At 49.1% G+C, this 21,456-nt stretch overlaps 1 protein-coding gene, 3 non-coding genes and 1 pseudogene across 4 annotated transcripts in view; 3 read left to right on the top strand and 2 right to left on the bottom strand.

Moving 5' to 3' along the window:
- The window catches only part of LOC135889520 (zinc finger protein 184-like), a 129,835-nt pseudogene that overhangs the window by 89,002 nt on the left and 19,377 nt on the right, over window positions 1–21,456 (bottom strand).
- Window positions 1–21,456, top strand: part of LOC135889456 (zinc finger protein 501-like) — a 106,151-nt gene that overhangs the window by 78,544 nt on the left and 6,151 nt on the right. The gene's annotated exons all lie outside the window — the stretch shown is intronic.
- On the top strand, window positions 3,122–3,195 carry TRNAT-AGU (transfer RNA threonine (anticodon AGU)). Its single transcript has one exon. It is a non-coding gene; the product is annotated as a tRNA-Thr (tRNA).
- Window positions 11,515–11,587, bottom strand: TRNAV-AAC (transfer RNA valine (anticodon AAC)). Its single transcript has one exon. It is a non-coding gene; the product is annotated as a tRNA-Val (tRNA).
- TRNAC-GCA (transfer RNA cysteine (anticodon GCA)) lies at window positions 21,062–21,133 on the top strand. Its single transcript has one exon. It is a non-coding gene; the product is annotated as a tRNA-Cys (tRNA).

Genomic DNA, 21,456 nt, shown 5'->3' with positions numbered 1-21,456 from the left:
CATGCTGGGGCCCTCTTTCTATTCTGCGATTGCATGGTCACCTCTGCTGGAGAGCTCTGCATCGTTGCCAGTGCTGCTGAGCTTGCCACGATGTCCAAACAGGAAATGAGATTCAAACTGGCCAGACAGGAAAAGGAATTCAAATTTTCCTGGGGCTTTTCCTGTGTGGCTGGTCAGAGCATCTGAGCTCGGACTGCTGTCCAGAGCGTCAACAGAGTGGTGCACTGTGGGATAGCTCCCGGAGCTATTAGCGTCGAATTCCGTCCACACTAACCCTAATTCGACATGGCCATGTCGAATTTAGCGCTACTCCCCTCGTCGGGGAGGAGTACAGAAATCGATTTAAAGAGACCTCTATGTCGAAATAAATAGCTTCGTTGTGTGGACGGGTGCAGGATTAATTCGAGTTAATGCTGCTAAATTCGACATAACCTCCTAGTGTAGACCAGGCCTAAGATTCTATCATTCTATGACCACCTCTGCTCACATTTTCCTATATCTTTCTAGAAAACGCAAGAGACCTTCATCAGTAATCCAATTACTAGATTGTTAAGGGAAGGCTTCTTTGCAGAGGAGCATTGGGGAAAAAAATCAAACCATGAGCCTGGAGTTGATGAAAAGGCTGCTGTGACTGGCATTGGCAAGGCAGTTGCTTGGACTGCAATTACTGCAACACGAAAGCCGGTGTTGCACATCCTTGTGATTTGCTGGGGATGTCTGCACACAGAGACCCTGATAGTGCAATATCTGTAGGTCTTGTAGGAAATGGAGTTACTCTCCTTTCACCTTCCTTAATTGTCATTGATGAAAAATGGAGCAGTTAGAAGAAAAGTCCCAGAGAGTGGCAATGTAGCTAATCTGGCCAAGGCCTGTTAGTATATAGGCCTGTTTGTTAGCCTGAGATACAGGTTTGGGTTTTGATTTTTGATACTCTTATATCCTTACTAATATGTGTGAAAAAAGAACAAAGACACTGTATGTTGCTTCTGCCCAGCCAGATGGGTTTGTTAGTATAGTGGGAAAGTTAAGGGATAGAGCTACAGTGTTACTAGGTATGGTGGGAGTGTAATATGCGATCATACAGTGGAAGGCTGCCTGGCTCCTCTCTCAAGCCAAAGTCAATCAACCAGTTGGGAGGGGCAAGGACGGGGATGGGGGGAGGAATAAGACACACTAAAAGCCAAAGAAAAGCCTTGCCTTGACCAGTACACAACCTCACTTCTTACCCCTCCCATGGGGTACAAAAGAGGTGACACCGAGCCTCCAGACTAGTGACCCTCCAAAAAGGGAATATGACCATAAATTGCAAGGGGTATGACCAGGGGTGTGCTCTGCATGAATGTTTGGGCCTGATCAGGAAGAGGAAGGGGGAACAGGGACATGGATAAAGGCTTTGTGGTTTCAGAGCTGGGAACAGAACACTGGGAAAGAGACTCTGCTGGCATGTGGAGTTATGGATATTCTTGCTTGAAACTAACCCAATAAACATCACATTGCCTGCACTTCCAACTGCTGGTCTCCTGATCTGCCTGCATGACAAGAACCAGGGGAGGGGGTGAAAGGAAAGGTGCCTAGCAGACACCTGCTGAGTAAAGAGGAGATTCAGGATCCAGCACCCAGTGGTGCCTGGTTGAATGTGTCTCCTCTCCCCACAGCTTGGTGATCTTTTGAGGAAATGGAGAAGACTGCCTTTGCCTAGCTGAACATTGCTTGCAAAAGAAACAGGTCTTTTTGGTGACAAGTGTTGAAAGGAGGCACTAGACAAATGTGGAGACAAGGAAAATGTCCCCTAATTGAACTTGCATATGTGGATGCTGAAGCTACAACACAGAGTTCTAAACACTGTATGACCATGTCTGCTGTTAGAAGAGTCTGTACCAAAGCCTTTTTCCACCAGCAGGGGCCTCTCTGTGCACAGAACTCCTGGTAGCTTGATGTCTGCAGGCAATGGAGAACTCTGTTTTGGAAACTCTTTGTCTCTTTTGTGGTGAACATCTGCAGTGGCTGTTAAAAGGCCTCTAGATAGTGGTCGTTGGGAAGAGCTGGCTGAAGAGCCTTCCAACTAACCAGGAGAGCCTGGCTTGGCCTGCCAGTTCCTGCCTGAACCTAGTGTGTTTATTGCCTCCTTTTTTGTATCTCTTTTCATACAAAGAAAAGACCTGTCAGCACAACGTTTCTAAGTGCTTGTTCAAGTCAGAGAGAGCCTTCCTTGCGTCTAAATCTTGGTGCCATGGAGTATGCCTCACCACTGTGGTGCCTCCTGCTGCTGGTCCTGGGAATTAGCTCTGGTTTGCCGCTGCTCCTTCATCTAGTGGCATCTGGCCACCATCTGTTCTATCATTAGGACCCATGTCATTCTCAGGACTCCAGTGTCCTCTTATAGACACAGCCCTCTGGCTGTGCCCCACTCAGTTCTCTCCCCCCCCCTTCCAGGGGGGCAGCTGTCCACCCAGCCACTTGCCTCAGTCCAGGGTCTAGTCACCTGTGTCAGTGGCAACTGAGGCAAAAGGGAGGTGGCGTCAGTCACGCAGTGCATCGCCTCCAACCCCTGCTATTTGTTTCCCTGGACCACTTCCCTTTGAATCAGGGCCTCAGTCTGGCAGTAGTCAGCCAGGAGCTCACTCATGCTCCCCTTACCCAACCAGCACTACTCTGATCGGAGTGACAGACTCTTGCTCTGCTGAGCAGCCCTTTATACATGGGCTGCTCCAGCAAGCCTTCTCCTGATTGGCTCTCCCAATAAGCTCTTTCCTGATTGGCTGGGTTCTGTGCAGCCTCTGCAAGGCTGCCTTAACCTTTCTCCTGCTTGTGTGGGGCAGCCACCCCACCACACTTGGAAAGTGGCAAATGAGAAGTCTAGAGCTGAAGGAAAGGTTACCATGACTCAGAATTGAGCCAAGGTTGCTGCGAGTGAAACACAGATCACTAACCACTATATGATCACAGCGGCTGGTGGGAGAAGCACATGTTAGAAGCCCTCTGTCAACGGAGTTGTGGCTTTCTGTGCACAGAGAGCCACACACCTCAAGGTCTGCAAGTCTTGAGTACATCTGTACTTTGGAATTTGCAGGGGTTGTTCTGGATCCTCAAATGGAACAGTTGCAAACACTTTTTTGAGGCAGGCACCATGGCTTAGCTGGCTAAAGCACCTGTTTAGTAAACAGGAGATCCTGGGTTCAACTCCCAGTGGTGCCTTGTTATCTGGCTTTTGTCTCCTCTGCTCACATTTTCCTGTGTCTTTCTAGGAAACAGAAGAGACCTCCCTTGGTAATCCAAGTAATTGCTTGCTAAGGAAAAGGCTTCTTTGGAGAGAAGCATTGGAAAGAATTAAATCACAAGCCTGGAGTTGATTAAAAGGCTGCTGCTGTGATTGGCATTGGCAAGGCGGTTGCTTCGACTGCAATTGCTGCAACACGAGAGCCTGTGCCACATGTCCTTGTGATTCACTGGGGATGTCTATACACAGATGTCGTGTCACCTTCCTTTTGATTGTCATTGATGAAAAATGGAGCAGTTAGGAGAAAAGTCCCAGAGAGTGGCACCGTGGCTAAGCTGGCCAAGGCACCTGCCAGGTAAAGTGGAGGTTAGGGATGCAGCGCCCAGTGGTGCCTTGCCAAATGTGTCTGCTCTTCCCACCTTTTGGTCAATCTTTTGAGGAAACAGAGAAGACTGCCTTTGCCTTGCAATGCAAATGCTTGCAAAACAAAAGGGGCGTTTTTTCTGACAAGTGTCAGAAGGAGGCACCTAAGAAGTGTGGAGACAAGGAAAAGGTCACCGTAACTCAGCTTGTATCCATGGCTCTTGAGGCCACAACACAGGCACTGTACAACCACAGCTGCTGACAGAAGGGTCTTTTCCAAAGGTATTTTCCATTAGCAGGGTCCTCTCTGTGTGCAGAATTCCTGATAGTTTGATGTCTGCAGGCACTGGAGATCACTATTTTGGCATCTCTTTCTCTCTGTCCCAGTGAACATCCGACGTGATTGTTGAAAGTCTGTGATGGGATCTACAGGATGCAAACTGAACAGCGGGACCCTGAGCCCTGTGTCCCACTGCCTGGACTCCCTCTCACCCTGCGATGCTGTGACAAGCTGCGAATCTCTGGCAGATATTGCACTTACACAGACATCCACAGGTAGGGACACATCCAACTGAGTTACATGAATGCTTCTGCCAGCCACTCATAAAACTAATGATAGAGAGCCTCCTGCCAATTCCCCCCAGCTCTGCAGCCTTGCACCCCTGGATTATACCGTTTTGTCCTAGTCAGAAGCCTGATCATTGTGAGTTTATTACCCAGTCCACCACTCTCTCATTGTGAACAATACATGTACCAGCCTTCTAACTGAGCTGAGATGTCCCGAGGACTTCAAGCAAATTACGATATTTTAAGTAAAGTATAAAATAGATTTATTAACTACAGAAAGATGGATTTTAAGGATTATAAATGGTAGGCATAAAAGATCAAAGTAAGTTACCAAATAAATTAAAGATAAATGCACAATCTAAACTTTACACCTTATTACACTAGGCAGTATTTAGGTCAAGTAATTTTCTCATCCTACTGGATGTTACCCTCCTTAATACATAGAATTCCCTCTGAAACCTGGAACACTGTCCTCAGATGACCTTCATTTTCTCGGGATTCCTGCTGCTTCCAGCGTAGGTGTGGGAGGAGAAAGGCAAAAACATGATGCCACAGTCTCCTATTTTATATTCTTAGTTCAAGTATCTGGAAGACACTTGCCCAGACATGTCCGGGTGGACGCCGCTGAGTCACTAGGTTGGGGAATCCTCCTGCTGTGGTCTCGTGCAACTGAGTCATAGGCCTGGTCTACACTATGAGTTTAATTCGAATTTAACCCTGCACCCGTCCACACAACGAAGCCCTTTATTTTGATATAAAGGGCTCTTAATATCAATATCTGTACTCCTCCCCGACGAGGGGAGTAGCGCTGAAATCGGTATTGCCATTTCGAATTAGGGTTAGTGTGGCCGCAATTCAAAGGTATTGGCCTCCGGGAGCTATCCCACAGTGCATCATTGTGACCGCTCTGGACAGCAACCTGAACTCGGATGCACTGGCCAGGTAGACAGGAAAAGGCCTGCGAACTTTTGAATTTCATTTCTTGTTTGCCCAGCGTGGAGAGCAAAGGTGACCACGCAGAGCTCATCAGCACAGGTAACCATGCAATCTGAGAATCAAAAAAGAGCACCAGCATGGACATATGGGAGGTACTGGATCTGATCACTATATGGGGAGAAGATTCAGTGCTAGCAGAACTATGTTCCAAAAGATGAAATGCCAAAACTTCTGAAAAAATCTCCAAGGACATGATGGAGAGAGGCCACAACAGGGACTCATATCAGTGCCGCGTGAAAGTTAAGGAGCTCAGACAAGCCTGTCAAAAAACCAAGGAGGCAAACGGTCGCTCCGGGTCAGAGCCGCAGACATGCCGCTTCTACGCTGAGCTGCATGCAATTCTAGGGGGGGCCGCCACCACTACCCCACCTCTGACCGCGGATTCTAAGGCGGGGGTAATCTCAGCCACACCTGAGGATTCTGCGGATGGGGAAGAAGAGGAGGAGGAGGATGAGCTTGCGGAGAGCACACAGCACTCCGTTCTCCCCAACAGCCAGGATCTTTTTCTCAGCCTGAGTGAAGTACCCTCCCAACCCTCCCAAGGCAGTATCCAAGACCATGACCCCATGGACGGGACCTCAGGTGAGTTTACCTTTTAAAATATAAAACATGGTTTAAAAGCAAGCATTTTTTCATGATTAATTTGCCCTGAGGACTTGGGATACATTCGCGGCCAGTACAGCTACTGGAAAAGTCTGTTAATGTGTCTGGGGATGGAGCAGAAATCCTCCAGGGACATCTCCATGAAGCTCTCCTGGAGGTACTCCAAAAGCCTTTGCAGAAGGTCTCTAGGCAGTGCAGCCTTATTCCATCCTCCATGGTAGGACACTTGACCACGCCATGCTAGTAGCAAGTAATCTGGTATCATTGCATGACAAAGCCTGACAGCGTATGGTCCCGGTGTTTGCTGGCATTCAAGCAACATCCGTTCTTTATCTCGCTGTGTAATCCTCAGGAGAGTGATATCACTCATGGTAACCTGATTGAAATATGGGAATTTAATTAAGGGGACAGAGGTGGCCATTCCTACTGGGCTGTTTGCCTGTGGCTGAAAATAAATCCTTCCCTGTAGTTAGCCAAGCCGGGGGGGGGGGGGAGTAATTGGTGCTGAGCTTTTCACGTTTGGCTAGCAGGGATCTTCCCTGATACCAGCCACGTGGTGGGGGGAGGGGTAAAGCGATCATCCCAGATAATTGATGGGGGGGGCTTAGTTTGGTTTCTGCAGGGATCTTCCTTGATACCAGCCACACAATCGACCCGCAATGAAAGAGCTCATCTGAATGAGTGGAAGGACACGGTATCAAAGTACAGGAAAGATGCCAGTGCACGTGAGGACAGGAGGGACCAACATGAGGACATGAGAGGTGGCGGCAGGAAGATCAGAGGAGGCAGGATGCAATGCTGGGGCTGCTGCGTGAGCAAACAGACATGCTCTGGCGTCTGGTGGAGTTCAGGAATGGCAGCAGAATCACAGAGTGCCGCTACAGCCCTATATAACCCCCCCCCCCCCATGTTCCATAGCCTCCTCACCCAGACGTGTAAGAACGCGGGGGGGGGGAGGCTCCGTGCACCCTCCCATTCCACCCCAGTGGACAGCCCAAGCAAAAGGCTGTCATTACTTTAACCTTTTTTTAGTGGCCTTTTCCTTCCCTCCGATCCTCCTCCCAAACCCCACCCAGGCTACCTTGTCAGTTCTCTCCCTCTTTTTATAATCAGTTAATAAAGAATAAATGCTTTTTAAATGATAGTGACTTTATTTCCTTTGAAAGCAAGCTGTGATCGACGGGGGAGGGTGGGTTCCTTACAGAGAATGAGTCAATAAAGGGGGCGGGTTTTCATCAAGGAGAAACAAACAGAACTTTCACACGGTAGCTTGGCCAGTCATGAAACTGGTTTTCAAAGCTTCTCTGATGCGCAGCGCTTCCTGGTGTGCTCTTCTAATCGCCCTGGTGTCTGGCTGCACGTAATCAGCAGCCAGACAATTTGCCTCAACCTCCCACCCCGCCATAAATGTCTCCCCCTTACTCTCACAGATATTGTGGAGCGCACAGCAAGCAGTAATAACAATGGGAATATTGGTTTGGCTGAGGTCTGAGCGAGTCAGTAAAGTGCACCAGTGACCTTTTAAACGTCCAAATGCACATTCTACCACCATTCTGCACTTGCTCAGCCTGTAGTTGAACAGCTCCTGACTCCTGTCCAGGCTGCCTGTGTATGGCTTCATGAGCCATGGCATTAAGGGGTAGGCTGGGTCCCCAAGGATAACTATAGGCATCTCAACATCCCCAACGGTTATTTTCTGGTCCGGGAAGTAAGTCCCTTGCTGCAGCCGTTTAAACAGAGTAGTGTTCCTGAAGACGCGAGCGTCATGAACCCTTCCCGGCCAGCCCACATTGACATTGGTGAAAGGTCCCTTGTGATTCACCAGTGCTTGCAGCACCATTGCAAATTACCCCTTGCGGTTTATGTACTGGGTACCCTGGTGCTCCGGTGCCAAGATAGGGATATGGGTTCCATCTATCGCCCCACCACAGTTAGGGAATCCCATTGCAGCAAAGCCATCCACTATGACCTGCACATTTCCCAGAGTCACTACCTTTGGTAGCAGCTGCTCAGTGATTGCTTTGACTACTTGCATCACAGCACCCCCACAGTAGATTTGCCCACTCCAAATTGATTCCCGACTGACCGGTAGCTCTCTGGCGTTGCAAGCTTCCACAGGGCTATAGCCACTCGCTTCTCAACTGTGAGGGCTGCTCTCATCTGGGTATTCTGGTGCCTCAGGGCAGGGGAAAGCAAGTCACAAAGTTCCATGAAAGTGCCCTTACGCATGCGAAAGTTTCGCAGCCACTGGGAATCGTCCCACACCTGCAACACTATGCGGTCCCACCAGTCTGTGCTTGTTTCCCAGGCCCAGAATCGTCATTCCACGGCTAGAACCTGCCCCATTAACAACATGATCTCCAAAGCGCCGGGGCCCGTGGTTTGAGAGAATTCTGTGTCCATGTCCTCCTCACTCTTTTTGCCGCGCTGCCGTCGCTGCCGTTGCTGCCTCCTCCTCATCTGGTTTTTCTGGTCCTGGTTCAGCATAAACTGCACGAGAATGTGTGAGGTGTTTACAATGTTCATGACTGCTGTCTTGAGCTGAGCGGGCTCCGTGCTTGCCGTGGTATGGCGTCTGCAGTGTTCACCCAGGAAAAAAGGCGCGAAACGGTTGTCTGCCGTTGCTTTCATGGAGGGAGGGGTGAGGCTGTACCCAGAACCACCTGCAACAATGTTTTTTGCCCCATCAGGCACTGGGATCTCAACCCGGAATGCCAATGGGCGGGGGAGACTGCGGGAACTATGGGATAGCTATGGGATAACTACCCACAGTGCAACGCTCCGGAAATTGACGCTAGCTCCGGTACATGGATGCACACCGCCGAATTAATGTGCGTAGTGTGGCCGCATAAATTCGACTTTATACAATCTGTTTCCAAAATTTGAATTCTGTAAATTCGGATTAATCCCGTAATGTAGCCATACCTATAGACTTGAGCAGTCCCCGTAGTGTGGTGTTTGGGCATCTGTCATTGAATTGCAAATCCCTTAATTACAACTCCTCTGCTGACTCATGGTTGTTGAACACCCTCCTGGGCAGGGGTCCTTTGTATGTCACAAGCAAACTTATAGCATATTTCAGTAACAGCCATACAGCAAAATGCATAACTTCATACACCCTAATGCTATACATATTTGGACAGAAGGATGGATTTCAGCAGATCATGACTTTTCTATGGAATGCTTTGTATGAAATATCAAAACCATATATGAATGATGAATATGTGAGCTACAGGGGGCTATTTTGAGGTACATCATGTCACAAAAGCCTCTAGAGACTGGCCTTTGGGAAGAGCTGGCTGAAGTGCCTTCCTAGTAACAGAGAGATCCTGGCTTGGCCTGCCAGTTTGTCCTTGCGAATGAAACTTGTCTGTGAGGTCCCTTTTTTGTATTTCTTTCTCATAAACAGAAAAGAAGTTCTTGGCCAATCCTTGAAAGTGCTTGTTCATGACACAGAGAGCCTCTGCACTGGGGCAGGGGGTAGGGGTGCAGGAGGAGGTCAGGGGGTTGGTGCTTACCTTGGGTGGCGCGGCTCCCAAAGTGACCAGCACACACTCCCCTCCGGCAGTGGCTCCTAGGCAGTGGGATCCAGAGGCAGGCACCTGCGGAGTTTGCACTCGGGGCCACAGGGATATGCCGGCCACTTCCAGGAGCAGCATGGCATGGAGGGAGGGGGCAGAGTGGGCAGGGATCCACCTTAGCGCTTCTGGCACATCTCCGTGTGTCTCTTGTGAGGCATCGGGTCTCCGTAGGATGCCTGGGGTGGGGGCAGTGCCAGAGGGGGCTCAGGCCACCCCTTTGCCTTCTCTCTCCGGGGTCCTGGCTCATCTTGCTGGCCAACAGGGATTTTAGGGTGCAGCAGCGCAGGGAGTGGGAAGAGCGAACCACAGTGGCTGCCTCCCCGATGTGGGAAAATGGCTTGACCTGCTGGCCCCACGGACTAAGTCACCAGGTCTCCAGCTTGCCCCATTCCACCCAACGGGTTGATCTTTTGGCCAGAATATTTGCAGTTGGGATTTCCCCCCAACAGTACCCTACAGGGGTTCAGGGTCATCTCCAGCACAGGCCACACAGGAAGGCTTAATACTTGAGCTGCAGCACATGCTGGGTAGGCTTAAGGCTGGGCTCCCCATGTTCAGGAAAGAAGAGAAAGACTTGGCCCCTGGAGGAGCAGGCTGGGGCTTCCTGGATCCAATTTGCTCACAGCCAGCACCCCACCCCCACTCCCAAGTTGTCAATGGCGCCCCCAGGTCGACCAGAAAGGAGCAGCACCAAGTCCACATATGGCTTTCAGGCAACTCCCAAACCTACCACATCACACTATCTCAGCCAGAAAGGTGCCCACGCAGCCTCACCATTGCTTCTTTTCCTTCCACCCAGAACCCCGCTTCTCCTGGGCTGCAAGTAGCCATCCCAGGGATGCCAACAGGCATGCACAGGGGTCTATCTCCTAGAAGCCAACCGCACCTCCATGGGTTCGGCCCTCGGAAAGGCAGACAGGGGCTTCCTGGATCCCAGTTACTCACAGCCAGCCCACCCCTGCCTCTAAAGCCATCAATCATGCCCCCAGGTTGGCCACAGAGGAGCAGCCTGTGACAAAGTGGGACAGTTCTTAATGTTTCCTCTGAATACTGTGTGGGTGCCTCAGTTTCTCCTATGCATTTCTTAAGTCTCCAGTGTGCATAAATGGCTGACAATCTGTCTCCTAGCAACAAATGGCCAGGGCCCTTCCCCCCTTGCCAGGGGATAACTAAAGGTGAATAAAGAGATCAGGTGACCTCCTGGCCCGGGAAAGAGACAAAGGCCAGAAATGAGGGGCTGGAGAGGGTTACAATTGGGAGCTGGTTGGGGACAGGAAGTGAGGGCAGACGGGGTTGTCTGGCTCGCTGAGCCCCAGAGTGGACCCAGCTGAGGGATCCCGTTCTCTGGACCTACAAGCTCTGTTTTAGACCGTGTTCCTGTCATCTAATAAACCTCTGTTTTACTGGCTGGCTGAGAGTCACGTCTGACTCCGAAGTTGGGGGTGCATGCAGGACCCTCTGGCTTCCCCAGGACCCCACCTGGGCGGATTCAGTGTGGGAAGCGCATGGAGGGGCATATGCTGAATGCTCCAAGGTCCGACCCAGGAGGTGAAGCTGTGTGAGCTTCTTGCCCTGAAGACAGTCTGCTCCATAGGAGGCGCCCCAAAGTCCTGACTGGCTTTGTGGGGAGAAGTTCCAGAGCATTGCCCGGGGACTCTGAGACACAGCCATTCTCCACTTGGACTCAACTTTGCTTGTTTTCCTTCCACCCCAAACCCACCGTCTTCTCCTGGACTCCAAGTAGCCATCCCTGGGATGCCAAGAGGCAGGCACAGGATTCTACCTCAGCAGCCAACTCTACCTCCCCAGACTTTGGCAGAATAAATGGTGGCGCTCTACTATCTCCATTTTGTTGCACAGCTTCTTCCCTGCCTTTCTCAGCTTGACTTTCCTCTATTGCCCCATTCCTGTCTTACTTCCTCCTTTTGCAAGTCATGCAAAGGAGGCCAGCAGGAAGTAACGGCCTCTATAGGCCAACCTCCAAGGGCAGGGGAGGCCCAGCCACAAGCCTCCAAAAGGGACACGCCTAACTGCTCTAGGTTCTCCAGACTGATGCCAAGGTGCTTTCTCCACTGATGTCACCACCCTCTGTCATGCAGGGGTTGGAGTTATCCCAGGGATAGGCCAATAGGAGAAGGAGAAGCACCTTCCTGGACAGCAAGGCGATCTGGGAAAATGAAGCCAGCATATTTCTGCCTGGTTTTGAACCAGGGACCTTTTGTGTGTTAGGCAAGTGTGATAACCACTACACTACAGAAACTCTGTTCTAGGTTTCTACCCCCCCCTTCAAATTCCATCCACTTGGTGGGCGTTCGCCCTGGCATACACCAATAGGCGAACCTGGAGAAAGTGGTGGCAGCCCTTCGATAAGTCAGCTGGTAGAGCAGAGGACTGGAGCCGGTGCTCAGGAAGTCATCCTTACATTGCCCTTCTGAATCTTGCTTAAAGGAGAGCTTCTTTTTCTTCCCCTTGCTGAGAAAGAGCAAGAGAAGAATGAAAGGTCAGGTAGGCCAACTCCGTACAGAAGCCCATGCTGTCTTTTCCTGCTGCATAGGCCAAAATGAGGGACTCAGGGCAGTTAAAGGAACTGCTGTACTTTCAGAAAACAGCCCACCCCCGCACAAAGGGGGATAGAAGAGCATGCCAAAGCCTGGGATTGAACCAGGGACCTTTAAGAGCCTCAGTCTAGCCCTTGCCTAACTGAACTATTTAAACAGCTATTAGGTTGCTTTTTGGTCTACTGCTTTTCTGTCTGGGATGTTTTTGTCAGCTGTGGCACAGAAAAAGGACATCATCGCGAGCGGCTCATGAAGGCAAGATTAACTTTTGCCTTCCTTGCTCAGCTTTACTCACTTCCTCACCCTATTCCTGCCTTAGTTCCTGGGTTACCTGAAGGCAACAGGGGCCCAGTGATACGAGGAGGAAGTTGGGCAGCTAGACCCTGGTGGCAAAAGTCCTGCCGCCACTTGCCACTCCACTGTCTTCTTCCAACTTCACATATTGACCGCCAGGGACTTGGTGTCCAGCAGCACAATGGAAGGCACTGGACAGAGCCACCCTCACATTGAAGCTCTGGCTCATTAAACAATATCTTCAATCGATGATGGCCAATGAGAGACCAACATCGCTTGATATTTTAGCACTTGAAAATTCCATTGGACAATCTTGGATCTCCCTAATGCTGCGCTTCAGTTCATGAGGGCAAAGGCGAGAAAAGCGACCTTTGAACTAAAGCGCTAGGGTTAACATTTCTAACACTATCTCTTACTGTAACACTATTTAATACTGGTCCACCCTGTGTTGGTGACAGTTTGATTTCTAGATATTAGTACATTTCAGTTACTGTTAAAATTAAAAAGTTTCTATATGCTTAGAGGAAATGAATTTGTTTTATTTGCTTATATATGGCATGAATAAATACAGGTTTACAGATCCTAGCATGCAAATTTATCACCTTATATGACAGAGAAAATCATGCATCCAAATTGTGTATCAAAATCATGAAATGAGCTACAAATGCAATGAAAAATAAGACATTCAAAAGTTTAACGTATGGGGGGCAGGCACTGAAGACACGTCTTGCCTGGGGTGCCATTTGGTCTAGGGCAGACCCTGTCAGGGAGAACAGGAGTTAGTTTCACATGCCTATTTTCAGGCAACCTGCTCTGTGGAAGGGATTCCGGTAGCCCAGACTTAGGGCTGGAACAGGTCCCTGATTTAGGGTGGTGGCTGCATAGTTTACAGCACTCTGATTTATCAGACAATCTGTCTCTCCCCAAGCCTCGTATCTGTGTCCCCACAATGCTCCTGCACTGCCTCTTCTCCTTTCACATTCAATAGCAAGGAGCAGCATCAAGGGTTAGGGATGAGCCATAGGGCACTACATGGGTGGCAGAGGCTTCAGGAGCCCAGAGTGTTTGCCTGTCTGGGGCATTTTGGCTGAGACCTCAGGGACACATTGTGAGGCAGAATCCCAGGCATCTATATGAAAGGAGAATAAGGACGCAAGAATGGCCATACTGGGTCAGACTGGGTCCATCTAGCCCAGTATCCTGTCTTCCCATAGTGGCCAAAGCCAGATGCTTCAGAACGAATGAACAGGTAATCATCAAGTGATCTATCCCCTGTCACCCATTCCTAGCTCCTGGCAAACAGAGACTAGGGACACCATCCCTATCCATCCTGGCTCATAGCATATCCTCCATGAATTGATTTAGCTCTTTTTTTGAACCCTGTTATAGTCTTGGCCTTCACAACATCCTCTGGCAAGGAGTTCCGCAGGCTGACTGTGTGTTGTGTGAAAAAATACTTCCTTTTGTTTGTTTTAAACCTGATGACTATTTATTTCATTTGGTGACCCCTAGTTCTTGTGTTATGAGACAGAATAAGTAGCACTTCCTTATTTACTTTCTCCACACCAGTCATGATTTTCTAGACCTCAATCATATCCCCCCTTAGTCATCTTTTTTCCAAGCTGAAAAGTCCCAGTCTTATTATTCTCTCCTCATATGGCAGACACTCCATACCCCTTTTCTGAACCTTTTCCAATTCCAATACATCTTTTTTAAGATGGGGCAACCATATCTGCATGCAGTATTCAAGATGTGGGCGTACCATGGATTTATATAGTGGCAATAATATTTTATCTCTTATTATCTATCCCTTTCTTAATGATTCCCAACATTCTGTTTGCTTTTTTGACTGCCACTGCACATTGAGTGGATGTTTTCAGAGAACTATCCACAGTGACTCCAAGATCTCTCTCTTGAGTTGCAACAGCTATTTTACATCCCATCATTTTATATGTATAGTTGGGATTATGTTTTCCAATGTGCATCACTTTGCATTTATCAACATTGAATTTAAACTACCATTTTGTTGCTCTTTCACCCAGTTTTCTGAAATCTCTTTTTAACCCCTCACAGTCTGCTTTGGACTTAACTATCCTCAGTAGTTTTGGATCATCTGCAAATTTTGTCACCTCACATTTTAGCAGATTGTTTATGAATATGTTGAATAGTACTGGTCCCAGTACAGACAGCACTATTTACCTGTTTCCATCCTGAAAACTGACCATTTATTCCTACCCTTTGTTTCCTATCTTTTAACCAGTTATTGATCTATGTGATGACCTTCCAGAAGTGAAAGTAAGCCGGTATGTTCCAGTATGGCGTACCAGCAAGAGCCGGTATGCTGTGCCAGACCGGACCGGCTTCCCCAGGCTGGTGATTTAAAGAGCCCAGCGCTCCCTGCAGTGGCCAGAGCCCCAGGCCCTTTAAATCGCCTCCCAAGCCCAACCTCCGGAGCCCTGGGGAGCAAATCACTCCCATGGAATGCTGCTCTCTCCCGCATTATGAACACAGAGCAGGGGCAGCGGAAGCTTCCTTACAGTGGGGGGGCCACCGTTGTCTGAACTGTGGTGCTCCCATGACACTCCTTCCCCAAGGACCCACACTCACACCACCTCTCCCCCCGAGGCCACACCCACAGAACACCTCTTCCCCCCAAGACTGCACCCTTTCCACCCCTCCATCATTTGTCCTAACAGCTGGTAAAGAGTGGTGGGGGCATGGCCCTCTAAACTCCCGGTTCCACCACCCCTGACACACAGCTAAGCAGGCAGCAGTGTGTGTGTGTGTGTGCGTGTGTATGTGACAGAGACTTCTGTGCTGTGCTGAGCCAGCGAGAGAAGCGGGGGCTGATGTCGGGGCTGTCCCCCTCCCCCTGCCTCAGGACTGGTTGCTTCCCACAGCTGTCTGAACTTAGAGACAGTGTGCCAACACACTCAATCTTCCCCAACGCACACACTCCCCCAACACACACACTGTCTCTCCCCACACACAAACAGTCTCTACCCCGCCATGCACATTGCAGTTGAAAAGCAGCTGGCAATGTAGTAGGATGCCCATGGAACAATGGGATAGAGAAACCTGCATCATGTGATGCTGTACCGGCCCATGAGGCATTGCAAACCCTTCCGAACACCCTGTGGCCAGTTGCATAGATACCCACAGTGCACTGCTCTCTGTGGCAATGCAAGAGCTACTAGCGTGGATGCACTCTGGTGACACAAAGGGCATAGTGTGGACATGCAACAGCTGTTTAATTAAAACACTTTAACTAAAGTGGCATAACCCTGGGGTGTAGACATATCCTGAGAGTGAGACAAGACCCAGCTCCCTTGAAACTAAAGAGCCACAACTTCCTCCATAGTTGGCAGGGTTCAAACCTGCACAGGGAGACCCCAATGGATTTTTTAATTTATCGCCTTAACCACTCAGCCACAACTACTTGCTTTTTACATGTCTCTCACTACACTCTAGTTCTGTTCTCACTGAGTGATCAATTCCAATTGTTTCCTCAGACCAAAACATACTCACTGCTGTACCATTGTGTAAGTGTGTCCATGGCTGAACAGCAAGAATTCCTGCTAATTTCCCTTCTGGCTGGAGCATGATGAGAGTGTGTTTGTGGTTAATGACGTTGCTGTAGATTGTTGTCCATTTCCTGCCTTGTTAATTCAGACAGTCCCTTTCCCGTCATATCCCCAGTACGTCAGTGATTGCGATAGCAGGGGGCAGGTTTTCTCTGGGGCACTGAGCTTTGACAGGAGATTGGTGGCTCCTTTCTTTCCTCACCCTGGAGAAACTCAGCTTTTTATTCCATCCTTGATGTTTCATGGAATAACAACAGATGACCAAAGAAAGAGGTGGACAGGGTGGGTCTCAGGGGAGGGGCAAAGAGGTTCGAGTGGGGGGCAGGGCAGGGGAGGGCGCAGAGAGGCATGGGTGGTGAGCAGGGCGGTTCTCAGGGGAGAGGTTAGAGAGGTGTGGGTGGTGGGCAGGGCAGGTCAGGGGAGGGGGCAGAGAGGCGTGAGCAGTGGGTAGGGTGGGTCTCTGGGGAGGGGGCAGAGAAGTGCAAGTGGTGGGCAGGGCGGGTTTTAGGGGAGGGGCAGAAAGGTGTGAGCAGTGGGTAGGGTGGGTCTCGGGGGAGGGGGCAGAGAGGTGAGAGAGTGGGCAGGGCAGGTCTCAGGGGAGGGGCACAGAGGTGCAAGAAGTGGGCAGGATGGGTCTCAGGGGAGGGGGCAGAAAGGTGTGAGCAGTGGGCAGGGTGGGTCTCAGGGGAGGGGCAGAGAGGTGTGGGTGGTGGGCAGACCTTGAGGTAGGGGGTGGAGAGGCACGAGCAGCAGGCGAGGAGGCCTTGGGGGAGGAGAGGAGCGAGCGAAAGGTGGACCAGCAGGCCTCAGCCAAAGAGGAAGAGCGGGGGTGGGAAGTGGCCAAATGGGAGCGAGGGGAGAGCACAGGTGGGGCCTGAGAGGGAGGAGAATGAGTGAAGGGGGTGGAGTGGGGGGGCAGCACTACCGTCTGGGCACCAATGCCCCCCCCACACTTCTAGGGAGCTTCCAGCGCTCACACCCAGCCTCCCCAAATGCAAGAGTCATGGCCACCTATTCTCTGCATCTTCACTAACCCAGCAGCTCCCCAAGCTATGTCGATGGGAGAAGCCCTCCTGTTGACACAGCGTTATCTACACCAGCGTTAGGTTGATTTTTCCGCATTGCTTAGGGAGGTAAATTTTTTACACCCCTGAGTAATTTTGTAGTGTAGACCTATCCAAAGAATCACTCACACACCTTGGGAGCAAAACTTCACCTGCTCCTCTGCTTTACAGAATCCAAACACAAGCAACACTTGCCAGGCCCAGATGGAGGTTGGCAGAGAGTCAGATGTGGGCAGACACAATCCCTTTAGCAGTTGTAGGCACCATGACTTAGCTGGCTAAAACCCCTGTTTCATAAACAGGAGATGCTGGGTTCAACTCCTAGTGGTGCCTTCTTGAGATGCTTTTGGGGCACCTGACATTGCCTACTGTCAGAAAACAAGATTCAGAACTAGATGGACCTTTGGTCTATCCCAGTGTGATTTTTCTTATGGTTTAAATAACACTCACAGGCACTGATAATAGAGTTACTGAAAGTTTAGGTGGCAAGAGCTGATAGGTCAGTGGTCCAGTCCCCTCACAGATGACCCCCTCCCTCTGGGACAAGGGCAGGTCTGAGCTCTCACACCAAATGCTTCATTGTGGCTGCCAGAATCTGTGGGTGGCTCATTTAGTTTATGCCGAGGGTTGAGTCCTGCTTTGTGCACCATGTCTCAGAATGAAAATCCTAAACCACCCTATGAAATAACGAAAGCAGCAGGCCTTTTTTTTGTCACTGCCCCAAAGCAGACAGACCAATGGAAAACTGCCATCAAGTCCAGGGTAATACTTCACTGCTGTTTTACTGTTTCCACTTCCACTTCCACTCCCTCCCAACCTTCTGGGCTCCTAGAGCAGGGTACTGAGCCTGAGCCGAGACACGTACACTGCAACTTTACAGCCTAAGCCACATGACCCTGATTAATGTGGCATGGGCCAGCTGTGGGTGTTTCATTGCACTGTAGATGTATCCTAACATTATGTCTATGCTGCAATTAAAACACCCAGGGCACCTGTCTCAAAGCCCAGGCCAGCTGACTCAGGCTTATGGGGCTTGGGCTGCAAGACTATAAAATTACAGTGCAGACACATGGACTTGAGCCCAACCTCTGAGACCCCACGAGGGGTGAGGGTTTCTGAACCCAGGCTTCAGCGTGAACACAAATATCTGCACCAGTTTTTAACCCTAAAGCTTTAGCTCCATGAGCCCACGTCAGATGACCCAGGCCAGCCATGCTGCAATCTTTATCCCAGGAGAGATGTACTCTAAGGGTATGTCTCCATTGCAATGTCAGCCCAGGTGTGGCACGCTGCGCTCAAAGCAGCACCCTGGAAGCCCCGTATTCACCACTGTCATATAATGATGATATGGTTTGTACAAAGTCTGCCTTGTGAGGTAGCATTTCAAAAGTCTGGAGCTCTTGAACATTAATGTCTTCTTGCATTCCATGTGGTAGCATTGTCTCGGAAGTTATGAAGTTTTGCTCTGTGTGTGTTACTGAAATATGTTATGAGTTTGGGAAATGCCCACCACCAGCCTTTCAGGTGCAACAATGGAGGAGCCAGACTCGCTGCTGGCCCATTAAAGGGATCCACACTCCCAAGGACTATCCCAGGAACTGTATACAATGCAGACTTCTCCAAGATAGCACGGAGACAATGGACACTGCTTGACTCACATCATAGCAAAGGAACTTCCTAGCAAGTTGGAAGAAACTATGAAAGAGGGGAAGATTTGGCCTCTTTCCCCACAACTCAATATCTGGAGGACAAAGACTGAACTGAAATAATTCAGAGATCAGAAGAGAATAATAATAATATATTCAAATCAAAGTCCCCAAACAGACTAGTATTGGTTTCTCAGCAGAAAATTTTCAATTTGGGGGATTTTGTTTTCCCAGTCAGACCTTGCCAAGGGAAGCAGAAAGAAAATGTTTGAAATGCCTCCTTCAGAACAGCTTGGCCTAGACACTCTAGCTGTGGGTCACTGTTGTGGCCTTGCTGAGGATGGGGGCATTTTAATAATTTGGGGAGGTCCTGGGGTGTTTGGGGGAGATTATGAGGATGTTACCTCTTGAGATAAAAACTAAGAAATACAGGACTAGAGAATTCTTCTAGAAATATGGTATTTAGACATTTTATTTAAAGCAGGGGTGGGGTCTGAGTTCCTGAGATGGTTTTTGTTTGCAGAAAGCAGCATGGTTTGGTCTGTTATTGTACCAAAGGGGGAAGATGGTTGTTCGTAAAGGAAGAGGGAAGCCCGAAGGCCTCCAATGAGGATGGGATTCAAACCCACATGTGCAGAGAACAATGGATTAGCAGTCTATCACCTTAACCACTCAGCCACCTCATCTGAGCTGTCAAGTAAGGGACAGGAGGAGAAATCTAAGGCCAGCAGAGGTAGGGACAATAAGGAGATTTTAAATACTAAGCGTAAGCAGGGTCTGAATGAGCTCCCCCCTCACATCTAGTGAAGGGGGAAAGACTTCAGGAACAGACTATGTTTGCATAGACATGCCTACTCTGACTAGGTATGCAGCAAGTATCCTTTGTATAAAACAAAAAAAAAATATAAAGGTAATTCTTCTGTTTTCCTGCAGTCAGCAAAAAAAAAGAAAGGGGTATTTTTAAGCAATAATCTGCCCCACAAAGGGGCTAGGAAATGTTTATTTTGTTTTTCAGATACTTTATGGGCAAGCTGGTGCCAGTGGAAGAACAACCTAGAACACCATGGGTCCACTGTCATAACAAAAAATTGTGTTCTGTGTTGTTTTTCTTGTTATTACTGTTATTTTGGTGGATATTGTAAATTCTTCAGGCATGACACCCCCTTTTCATTGGACATGTCGTGCTGCCTCTTTTGGGACCAAGGGAAAATATACACTAATTAAACCTCTTCCACCCCCTACTCCGCCACCTCCCTCCAAATTGTCTGTGACACACCCATCCCCATGGTGGTCTACCCCCATCCAGAGACTTGTGGTTCTTAATGCAACTGGTTTACAAATGACTATCACTCTGTTCCCCACTGACTGGTATCTCAGTACAACATTTGCTAACTATTCTCAGTTTACCAAAGTAGGTGAAAGAATGTTGCTATGAGTAATTTCAAACTCATTTGAATTGCATGGATGGGAATTACACAAGAACATCTGAAAATGGCAAGCCCTCACAAACTGCCTCTGGGAAGATTGAAACTTGCTGCACGAAGCTGACTCAGCGGCTCGAATCCAACGCTTGGAACATGCCCTAGGGCTACTAGATCGGGGGGTTTATAACAGGGATTTGCATTTAGCTCAACCGTTTGTTCGGAAATGTTACTCTAACCCTCAATCAGGGTTGGAAGAGACCTCAGGATGTCATCTAATCCTACCCCTTGCTCAAAGCAGGACCAACACCAACTAAATCATCCCAGACAGGGCTTTGTCAAGCCAGGCCTTATAAACCTCTAAGGATGGAGATTCCACCACCTCCCTAGGTAACCCATTCCAGTTCTTCACCACCTTCCTAGGAAAATAGTGTTTCCTAATATCCAACCTACACCTCCCCCTCTGCAACTTGAGACCATTACTCCTTATTCTGTCATCTGGTACCACTGAGAACAGTCTAGATCCATCCTCTTTGGAACCCCCTTTCAGGTAGTTGAAAGCTACTATCAAATTCCCCCTCATTCTTCTCTTCTACAGACTAAATAGTTCCCAGTTCCCTCAGCCTCTCCTCGTAAGTCCCCTACCCCCTAATCATTTTTGTTGCCCTCCTCTAGACTCTCTCCAATTTGTTTCTGTGGGGGGGGGGGGGCGAAAACTGGATGCAATGCTCCAGATGTGGCCTCACCAGTGCCGAATAGAGGGGAATAATCACTTCCCTCGATCTGCTTGCAATGCTCCTACTAATCCAGCCCAATATGACCAGTTACCCATATTGAATGCAGACACAGCAATATTTGCTAAATTGGTTACTGTCCATTCAGTAGGTTATTTCCTACTTATTCATAAATAATGAAGATGCTCTAAGCAGATGGGGGATAGCTGTCCCGTCAGTGTAGTTAATCTATCTCCCCGAGAGGTGATAGCTATGTCACTGGGGGAAGCTATGTCGGTGGGTGTGCAATCTCTGGTGTCTACAAGTATATATAAAGTTTAATCAAACCCCATTTTTAAAACCACTGTGGTCTGGGAATAGAAAAGGAGCTCTCTGAGGCAGGGCCTGTCCTTCAAAATCCTTAAGATCACTGACTTACCTACACACATGTCATGGGGGTATAGCTCAGTGGTAGAGTGTTTGACTGCAGATTAAGTGGTCCTTGGTTCAAATCCAAGTGCCCCCTTGCAAGCCTGTTCCTTTAACAAAAATAATTGCATATCCATTTCCATTATGTTCAGGAGTTTCACTGAATAGGGGTGCCTGAAATGAATGGAAACACTCAACGTTTTCCTGTGCAAATGCATTAAAAACCTAGCAAACATGTCCCTCAGCTGAAATCAGTTTCAATCCTCTAAGGGCACGTCTTCACTACCCGCCGAATCGGCGGGTAGCAATCGATCTATTGGGGATCGACTTATCGCGTCTAGTGACGACGCGATAAAATCGATCCCCGATGGCTCTTCCGTCGACTCCGGAAATCCACCACGGCAAGAGGCGGAAGTGGAG

Source organism: Emys orbicularis, chromosome 15 (genome assembly GCF_028017835.1).
Source record: "Emys orbicularis isolate rEmyOrb1 chromosome 15, rEmyOrb1.hap1, whole genome shotgun sequence".
NCBI lineage: Eukaryota > Metazoa > Chordata > Testudines > Emydidae > Emys > Emys orbicularis.
The sequence above is the reverse complement of the archived record's forward strand: the minus strand, read 5'-3'. Positions and strand labels throughout refer to the sequence as shown.